This window comes from Brienomyrus brachyistius, chromosome 15, assembly GCF_023856365.1.
Source record: "Brienomyrus brachyistius isolate T26 chromosome 15, BBRACH_0.4, whole genome shotgun sequence".
In the NCBI taxonomy this organism is placed as follows: domain Eukaryota; kingdom Metazoa; phylum Chordata; class Actinopteri; order Osteoglossiformes; family Mormyridae; genus Brienomyrus; species Brienomyrus brachyistius.
In genome coordinates, this window is record NC_064547.1 from 2,960,747 (window position 1) to 2,971,090 (window position 10,344).

Genomic DNA, 10,344 nt, shown 5'->3' on the forward strand with positions numbered 1-10,344 from the left:
ATCTGCCTCCTCCCCCCTCCCCCTGCCCACCCCCTGGGACCTTTATCCTAATAATTAGCAGATACAACCTTATGACCTCACCATATGGCTGTGAAACTCACCATTTCTCACTGCGTCTGTAACAGGGCAGCAAGGAGTCTGAACATGAGATAAGATAAGCTTAAGGGATTTGGACATGGGAAGAGTGTAGATGAAGGCGGGCAGTGAAAGAAGCAAAGCAGCGCAGAAAACAGAATGTCCTGGTAAGAAAGAAACGTATGTGACCGCTTCTTCTCTCTGCTGGGCTCAAAGCAGTGAACAAAAATAGCTGCTGAGCCAGTGGGTGTGGTGCCATGGCAACTGGAGCTCAGGACTGATGTCACAGCTGATCACTATGGCAACTGGCTCAGGTTGCCTGTCACAGCATGAGGTCAGTGTTTCTATGGAGACAACCCAGCTGAGCAATAAGCTACACTTGTTTTGCATGCGTGTATAAAAGGAAAGAGAAACAAATGATCCAGGACTACATATTTAGAAATGCAATCCAGTGTCCAGGGTTTGTCCTTAAACTAAGCTTACATTCAGAGCATACTAATCTGCTGGGCTGCTACCAGTGCATTGCAAGAATGAAAGCAGAGTGTGAAAAACATGAATAATTCAGTTAGTTTGTGTCATCTTTTTTTAAATAGTTTTATTTTCAGTACTGGCTCAGAAACTCCCTCCCTAACCAGAGACAGGATCTTCAAAATGACACGTTCCGCAAGTTTAATTTTTAAGCTTCATTTCTTTACATTGATCATATGTTAAACTGTTCCAGGTTTTTGCCTTCAAAATATGTACATGTCAGTTCAGACACAATAAAGTGCAGCCTTCCACGGAGATCTGACACTGACTCCAGGAGAAGAGTATTAACATTGCCATTTAAAGTCTGTTACAGAAAGGCCAAAACGTGCCCTATTCAGCCGCAAGTTGGCATTCAGGGCAGGGGGTAAGTGGGCATTGTGAGTGTCTGTTTACCCAAAGTGCACATAGATAGCAGGCCTGCTCCCGCGCTTCATGAATATCCATGAAGCCTTCAGCCAGCCCTCAGCGTGGCTTTGAAGGCGGTCTGTGATCTGCTGTGCTCCCTGAAAGCCTGCGTTTAAAAAACAATCACTCAACGACAAAGACCTTGTCAGCACCCAGCTTTGTGGCAGGGGCTGAGATTTTCAGACACAGAAATGCCGAGCGTAAATGTGCAATTAATAGCTCGGCCTTTGGCTCCATCTAGTGATGACAATGTGCGAATGCATAACATTCGGACCGGGCCTTGTAAAAAAAACAAAACATTAATTCTAACTATAATCTTTGCATTTTACATAATTTATATATAAAAAATAAACAGCAAAAATGTAACATCTAAATATTTTAACATTTTTGTTTATATTATGAACATCTCAATATCAAAAGAATTAGATATTACAAAACACAAAATTAAATTTACAACAAAGACATCCTATAGGGTATTTTACTACATGCGCAAGTTGAGGTTACATTTTCAATACTGCTGAATTTGAATGTGGTAATATTCCGGGAATTTTGCTTTTAGATTTTTTTTCAAACATGCAGAGTAGCAGCTCGGTTCCTTGTCACACCCACCTCGTTTTATTCCATGCTGTTAGGACATTATAATGGTGTCATTAGCACACCATAATAATCAAACTTCTGGAAACAGCATCAGTCAGTTCATTCCAAGAAGCCAAAACACCATAGTTTAGTATAAAGCTTCCTTTAAGACTCCTTTGTAAAATGAAATTGTGAAATGTATTATGCACTTGTACAGGGGGGCATTGTACTTGGTCAAATCAGGTTAACTAATAGTAACAGGTTAGCAGGATAGTCTTGCTTGGAACTTCTGGTCACATTGTGCTACCTGTAACCTGCTCATTAAGTTAATGAACAGCTGACAGGCACATGACACCCGGGCCTTGCAAGCGAAAAGCAGGATCTTTCTGGAATCAAATCACACTGGAAAAGGACTTTGACAAGAGGCAAACGGCAGACACACAAAAGGAAGATTTCAAGGTAACACTTTTGGTCGAGTGCTTTGAAGTTCACTAAGACCGTATTAATGAATGAACTATGTGCAATTCCTAACATAAGTTAACTATTAACATACGACAACGATATGTAACTATTATCTACTACTTACAGCTATCAGTAAGATCTGCACCACCTGTAAATATTTGTCTTGGTGTGGCAATGGCCATTAAATAGAAAAGCATGGTAAATATGCAGAAGAATGTTTTTATACTTCAAGAATCTTGTGACATTTACCATAATTATATTAAACGTTGTCACGTTAAGAACAGCAAAAAGTGCACTGCCTGGATTATGCTCCATGAGCACTTGTATTTCAAACGGTTTATTTAAAGCACTTCATTTAGCCCCAGATGAGTTACTATGGCGCCCCTAAGGAGACAAAATTAAGCATTATGTGTATTCTAGACCAAGTTCAAATTAAAAATCAATAAGGAGATGCATTATCTTTGTATCTGTCGGAATGTTTCGCAGAGCAGCGAGTGAGTGCATATATAGGCAGGATTGTGAGCGAACACAAAACAACTACAAGGGGCCACAAAGTCTTTAAAAACCCAACCCTACTCCTTTATGGGCTCCATAAGTTACAAACGTTTGTGATGACACATTTTTGCATCACATAATCCATTTATCTTTGTCCTTTGTTTTGATAACCAAAATATCCTTTTATGCACATAAAACTAATATGCATTTCTTCAGCTACCCCCAAATGATATGTACTGTCGCCTAAATCCAGAATCTCATTGAGTGCAGCCTACATACATTAACATCTTAATGTGCTTGGGGAATTTCATTAAACAGGTACACATTGGCATCTGTTGGTGGCAGACGTCGAGCAGTGTGTTCCAGCCAGCTGCCCTGATATGTGTGTGTGTGTGTGTGTGTGTGCGCGCACGCGCAAGGGGGGTATGTTCCCTCATGACTTTCACATGCATGGTCATTCATGCGTGGACAGTCTGACTAATGTACTACTTATGCTAAAGCACATATCTGGAAAGAACAGAACATAATACATAAATTTCCCAGTAAAATATTTCTTTCAGTAAGGGATGCTGTCCCATGCTGATTATTTAACTCAAGAATTGCCCAAGGCATGTAGGCAGATGAACATACAGGTGCAAGCAATTTTTTAGTCAGTCTGCATCCAGCACCCATGTTAGGATTAAGGTCCGAATGATGATAGAGTTACACTGCCAGCCACAACCAAATTCAAAACCTGAACCTTCTGGACAAGAACGCAAATCCACAACCTGCTGTGCTGCACACCTCCCCAGTTAGAGACAGCAATCAATAAAAGAGCCTTAATCATTTAGTCCTAGTACCTTATGCTAACACCTGTGTAACCCTGGCAGGATTCAAAGACTTCATAATGGAATATATTCAAAGATAGTGTTGCCCATATATGTGCCAGACTATCAGCAGATAAATAAGCTATGATGTAAACATGGTGGGGAGGTACTGAAATAAGGCAAAAAATAATATTAAGGCTTGACTGAGAAGAAGCAGACCATAATATGGACAGTACAGACTAAACCTGACAGACTGTACTTGACTATACGATACGAGCTAATAACTGAGCTATTGTCGTAAACAATAAAGCACAGCAACTGACAGTAACACTTAGAATCTACACTCATTAACTCTAAAAAGAAATGAATGCCTTTGCGAGAGGGACGACATAGTGGGACCTTGCTATGAGGAATAATCCAAGAACAATAACAGATGAGGAGACTCTGCACACTGAACTGTGGGAGAGACTGATGGGAGAGGACACTGCATGGCACTGGGACAGACAAGCAGGGGACACTGCATGGCACTGGGACAGACAAGCAGGTGACACTGCAAAGCATTGGGACAGACAAACAGGGGACACTACATAGCACTGGGACAGACAAACAGGGGACACTACATAGCACTGGGACAGACAAACAGGGGACACTACATAGCACTGGGACAGACAAACAGGGGACACTACATAGCACTGGGACAGACAAACAGGGGACACTACATAGCACTGGGACAGACAAGCAGGGAGCACTGCAAAGCATTGGGACAGACAAACAGGGGACACTACATAGCACTGGGACAGACAAGCAGGGGACACTACATAGCACTGGGACAGACAAACAGGGGACACTACATAGCACTGGGACAGACAAGCAGGGAGCACTGCAAAGCATTGGGACAGACAAACAGGGGACACTACATAGCACTGGGACAGACAAACAGGGGACACTACATAGCACTGGGACAGACAAGCAGGGGACACTGCACAGTACTGGGACAGACAAGCAGGGGTCTCTGAACAAGCAAAGGGCCCCTGAACAAGCAAAGGGCTCCAGATTCTTTCAACTGATTCCTGCTCCAGAGTAAGTCTCTCTTAGCTATCCAACCTTCTTCAGAAACACACAAGCCTTGCTACTCAACATTGTGGTTCCCAACCGTTAAAAAATGCCTTAAAGACATTTCAGTTTAATCATGACCTGTTACTGTACAGTAAATACTTCATTTTTTGACTTCATAGCAAGTAAAAGGACGTCATGCCTCCCAGCAGAGTACTGAAATGTTTGCAACTTAATCAAAGGTTCAATTCCAGCTCCTTGAAATGTGTCAGAATAGATAAGAAGAGATAAAACCACAAAACCAGATTTAAACAAATCTGAAACTTGCATACAGAGCAAAGACAAATGAGCCTTCAACATCCCGGCCTGAACCAAAGCATAAGCAAACACAGGATTGCTAGAACTTATGTCTGGTAAATCTACAATAATATGCCAGTAATAACAAATTAAAATAATGGTCTTGACTAGTTTTCCAAGGAAAAAATGCTCAGAAAACCACATTCCTGCAAAGTCATCTGGTACTTTACTGAGTTTGTGATTCACCTCGGCTCCCAAACCAAGACTTGGCAGTGTGACACAGGTAAATGCCGCCAAGCAGCTGTTCACCTCTGATGCCAGGAATGCGCTCCCTTTACCGCTTACTGCCCCCAGTGATAAACTGGAAATGGAAAAAAAAAAACTTATACTGAATCTGTCAGCTGGCGACACCAAGTGGCAAAGAAGTGAAACTACCAACAGGTTCTCACTCTGCTCTGTCCACCAAGCACCGTATGGGAAGGCTGGAAGTACAGTCACAGAATTACTATATTTGTTTGTCCATTCAGTTAGCAAAACCGTTAATTAATAAGAAAATATAAGTGAACAACGCATAGGTAATTAAATACCTACAAGCCTGCAGATTAATAAGACAGTCGAAAGATACTGTCAATGGCACCGTTCAGAGGATGCCTGGATTTAGGGACCATGTTGATTTACTGGCCTCTGATCATTTCCTAAAGCCGACCCCTTGGAACGCCAAGCTGGGTCAGGGCTTTGGAAAAGGCCACCAGGAACTGCGCTTTACCAATCCCGCTGTAAATCCACACCATAATGGGATTATTGGCAATAGGAGCTGGCAGACTGGTCAGGTACCTCCCAGTCGTTCCGGGGCCACACCATGCCTGCCATATGGAACGTTTAATCCCAAAGTCACCCAGATATGTGGGACTCCCATATACTGTGGCTGAACAGGCCAACCTCAAGTGAGATTCGCAGCATAGACCAGTTTTTCAAATGTAATCAGATAGAGTCTGATCGCGGAGCCTCTGTTTTTTATTTCAGCTACTGTAGGTCTCTCTGATCTATCTAATGAAAAATTTCATCCCTTGCCTTTTTTTATCAAAAAAGAGGGGAGTGTACTAATAGCCATTTGCGTAGGGGAATTAATTCCATTTAATTCAATTAATTCTACAAGGAGAGGTAAGATCTATGCTTAACTTCACTTTAGCTGTGAAGTATGGCCGAAAGGTACAGAGAATCTGCTGTATGCGTTATATATATATAGATAGCTCTTTTTGTGCCAAATTACTCACGCCCACTTTTTTCACTGCTGTCAAGATCCCAGTTATTCAATTCAGACATTCAATCGACAGCTACTTACACTATCTGCGGATTGCAGTGCACACCTCTGGTCCTATGTGTGAAAGAGGTGAGGCTAAAAAGAAAGAGACACAAGCAGGACCTACTTGTTGGAAGGGTCATCTTGGAGGTTCAGCCACAAGCTCTGACCCTCAGGTTCTCCTTGACCTGGGATGCAGCCACCTGCAAAGCAGAAGCTCATTTTATCATGCGAAGGATGTGGGTGGAAGCTGCATCTCCAGGTGCTCTGGGGAATGTGCTACATAAGCACAGGAACACCAAGCAGGGCTTTGCTACTCTTTGTTTCATTATGGATGAAACACATCTTGGGGTTCATGAGAAGACTGCACTCTCAAGATGGGAGTGATAGGGGACAATGACTGAATGCACTCAAAAAATAAAACTTTGACTAACTATGTTACTTAAAAGCAAAAATGTTAAGTTCATCTAACTTTATGAATTTGTATGAACATATTATGAACATATTGTGAATTGACGCAACTAGATAAAATAACTTCTGATCAACAAGAGATAAAGCTTACCCAATCTAATTCAGTTATATGGACATAAATAATATAATTACAGGCTACATACTTTACATTTGTCCTTTTGTAAACATATATCTTAGAAGTAAAATAAAAAATTTAAGTTCAATTTATTAAAATACGTTTTCATCCAATTTATTTTATAGTAATTGGTGTGACCTAATTATAGTTTGTCAACAGGTTCCACACAAATGAATTTGGTACACCAGACATATTTTTATTTCCTTTATTCACCAATATTCATTTAACATCTTGGTGTCACTGGGTCCAAAATAAAACCCCATAACTAACCCTTATAGACATTATGGTGCAGCATGGTTCAGCACTAATAGTTGTAAACTGCCTTTATGCAGCCCAATAATACAACAGACTTGCAGTTCTCAATTTTTTTATTTTATTTATTTATTTATTTATTTTTTTACACACAATACACGTGCTGCTGTAACTTATTCTAATATTGTAGAGGGAATACCTTGAAATGTAATTATATTAACAAACGGCAACTTGTGTTGCACTGCTACCCAATATTAACAATAATAAACCACCTTGATGCTGTCATGCCCGGCTCGTACGATCCTCGTGTGTGCCACGCCCCCTGATTATCCATGTGTGCTTCCCCGATCTTGCCCAGTTGTGTCTGATTATTTTTGCCCAGTCTTGTCTATTTCAGTCCGTGTCTTGCCCTGGTTTCTTGTCCGTCATTGATGTTAGTCAATGTCTGATGTTTCCTGGTCTCCGTTACCCTGGTTTCCCGATTAAATCCCCGTTTTCCCCGACTTTTGCCTCCTTGCCTGCTTCCTGCCCGCTTGTCAGCCCGTGCGCTTACCCGTTAACCAGCGAAGCCTGACAGATGCAGCATAAACAACTTTGATTCGTCAATGTTATTGTAACAATACAACAAGCTTTTAGTTCTCAATTTTTTTGCAATAGTCAAACGATAACAATACACGTGCTGCTGTCAGCTTTTAATTTAGTACTATGGAAGGAAAAAAAACCTTAGAAATTAACATTTTTACAAACAAGTCAGTTCGTGTCGCAGCATTCTGTTTGGTTCATTCATTCATACAGTTTGTTTTTGAGCATCTGTACCTTGGTTGAGAGTCTGCTACAAATCACATACAAATCACTGTACAAGTACACAACTCATACTGACACACATACAAATCACTGTACAAGTTCACAACTCATACTTACAGATACAAGTCACTGTACACGACTACAAATTCTACTGTTACATGCACTCAAACCTTTTTCACCAATAATACCTTCATACATGATACTTCAAAAAGTGCTATTTGTGTAAAAATAAGATAAGGCAGTGCCGAGTGATTCCATCAAACTTCAGAGATATTTTATCTAGCATGTCTCTTGGAGTTGACTGTCATTACGACAGAATGGAGCACTAAGGAAGCCCCACCCAGGGCACCAATGAGCCATCAACGTGAGTGGCCTTGGGAACACCCCCACAGAGCGTAAAAACAGGGTTCCCCACCAGGTAGTCAGACTAGCTTAATCTAGTCAGAAGAGCATGAACTGATGAAGCCCCCATGGAAAAGAGGCGAAATGTCTTCAAGACATATAACCAAGTGCAGTTGAACGGATTCAACTCTTGGCAAAGAATTAACATGTATAAGCTTAGTAAAAGCAGAATGTATGGTAGAGCTGCTGTATTGGATTGCACAGGGGTGCCAAATAAAATACTCAGTGAGTGTATTTAGATTTCCAAAAAAGTTTAAAGAAAATCCATTTTCCAAACCGCTTATCCTACTGGGTCACGGGGGGTCCGGAGCCTATCCCGGAAGCAATGGACACGAGGCAGGGAACAACCCAGGATGGGGGGCCAGCCCATCGCAGTGCACACTCACACACCAGTCACTCACACATGCACTCCTATAGACAATTTAGTAACTCCAATTAGCCTCAGCATGTTTTTGGACTGTGGGGGTAAAACTGGAGTATTTAAAGAAACTCATTCCATGCAAATTTTAACAAAGTAACAAGATTAGTTATTCAAGATTTGAAATATTACAGGTAGAAACTAAACTATTAAAATTACCAACCAGGTATTCTTTGAAGAGGATGTTCAGGTCTTCCTTCAGATAGATACAAAGTGCCCTGAAGATGCACTCCCTCCTCTTTTCAATGGTTTCATTCTAAAGAGAGAAAAAAGACAGAAATATTAGAGTTAGGGTTTCTGACTGTTAACTTTTCACCATACCTGTCACAACTGACTAGTCAGCATCAACTTATAATAATTAAAATAACGTTCTCTACCGATAGCAAAACATACCTGTGTGATTGGGACCAAAATCCGGCTGATTTTATTCCCTGCAGAACTTCCTTTCTTCTTCAACACTTTGATGACTTGGTTAGTGTGTTGGTCAAAAGCTGTGCATGGAACATGGAGACAAGGGGACAGTAGTGTCTCTTGGCGGCAGGCACGTTTGAAAAATTTCTTCAGGCGACAGCTACGAGACTCAGTAGTCAACCTAAGGCCTCATCAAGAAGAAGGGGGACAAGAAGGGTCAGACGACTGCTGCACTTGACCAAGCACAATTTGCATTTTCTCTGCCTAAATGCAGTCTAGTTAAAACATAACACTGCAGGATCCCCTTGTTGGTGACGCCAGGTACAGCGCTTGACAAAAGCTATCGGAGCTTTATTTCAGTAGCTAACTTACCGTACGTGCTACTCTAGGTCCTTTAGTAATCGGGTAGCCCAACGTAATTTGCTGTTTAAAACGCGTACCATTTCCTGTACTTTTTTCACAGTAAAAACGCCCCACTAGTTTGCCGATGGAAAACTTAATATGAAGCAGTGACGTTACATGGGATGCCATTAGTAAAATAAAGTTTAAAGCGTTATCGTGCGACTATAAGATAGCAAACGAGCCAGACTCATCGCTCTCTAAAAAACAAGAACCTCAGAAATATAGAACAAGTATTGTATCACAAACACACAATTAAATCATGCTCAATAACACTACAACTGAAAAATGTCAACCTACCTCTCTCAAACCGTCGACAAGTTAACCGCCAAAAAGATGAAAAAAGTGAGTTTGCGCATGTGCAGTCTGAATCATTTTAATCTTCTTACTGCCACCTTCTGGATGTAAGAAGTATTTCAATCATAATTCACTTAAAAAAATGATTTGTGATTAACCAATGCATGATTATTTTGTACACACAACGAAAGACACAATTACATAGACTTTATTAGAAAAAATATTTTAATTTAACAAAGGCATGTATTTTAATTAAACTGAAAACATAAAATTAATATACAGTGCACAACCTACCTGATTCATTTTTTTGAGTGTGGGAACAGGAAGTTGCAAGGCTAGTCTGATGAGTATTTCTATCCTGTCTTTTCTGAATGTGTCACAGCCTTTAGTCAGAGCTCTACACTGATATATAACACTACTAGATTACTTCAAAACTAATAAATCAGCATGAACACAGAACTGGTGCCATTCAGAAGATCAAAGAAGGTACAAACTTCCTACTCCAACAAATCTGTGTAAGCCGGATGGCAGAGCTGTTTATCTCTCAGGATCTGTGCATTTCAGAAAAAGGACACCAGGCATGAATAATGGCATCCAGAACCTGTGGCAGGGTGGCAGATGGAGGGCAGAGCAATCAACCAGCATCAGTTTAATTAAATGTGAATCTACACAGTCCCTGAAAAATACGAGCTGGAGACATTAAGTCCAGTACACATGGCACATTACACAGATCTAACACAGGGTTCAGAGTTCTTACAAGTAGCACATTTGTAAGCAT

At 40.9% G+C, this 10,344-nt stretch overlaps 1 long non-coding RNA gene across 2 annotated transcripts; it reads right to left on the reverse strand.

Annotated features, from left to right (window-relative positions):
* Positions 1-892: 892 nt before the first annotated feature.
* On the reverse strand, positions 893-10,344 carry LOC125709180 (uncharacterized). Of its 2 annotated transcripts, XR_007382643.1 has the most exons (6): positions 9,861-10,344; positions 9,570-9,667; positions 8,853-9,058; positions 8,623-8,715; positions 6,125-6,200; positions 893-1,114 (listed from the first exon to the last, which is right to left on the reverse strand). It is a non-coding gene; the product is annotated as an uncharacterized LOC125709180 (long non-coding RNA). The 2 variants fall into 2 exon arrangements; XR_007382642.1 differs by having other exon boundaries at positions 9,570-10,343.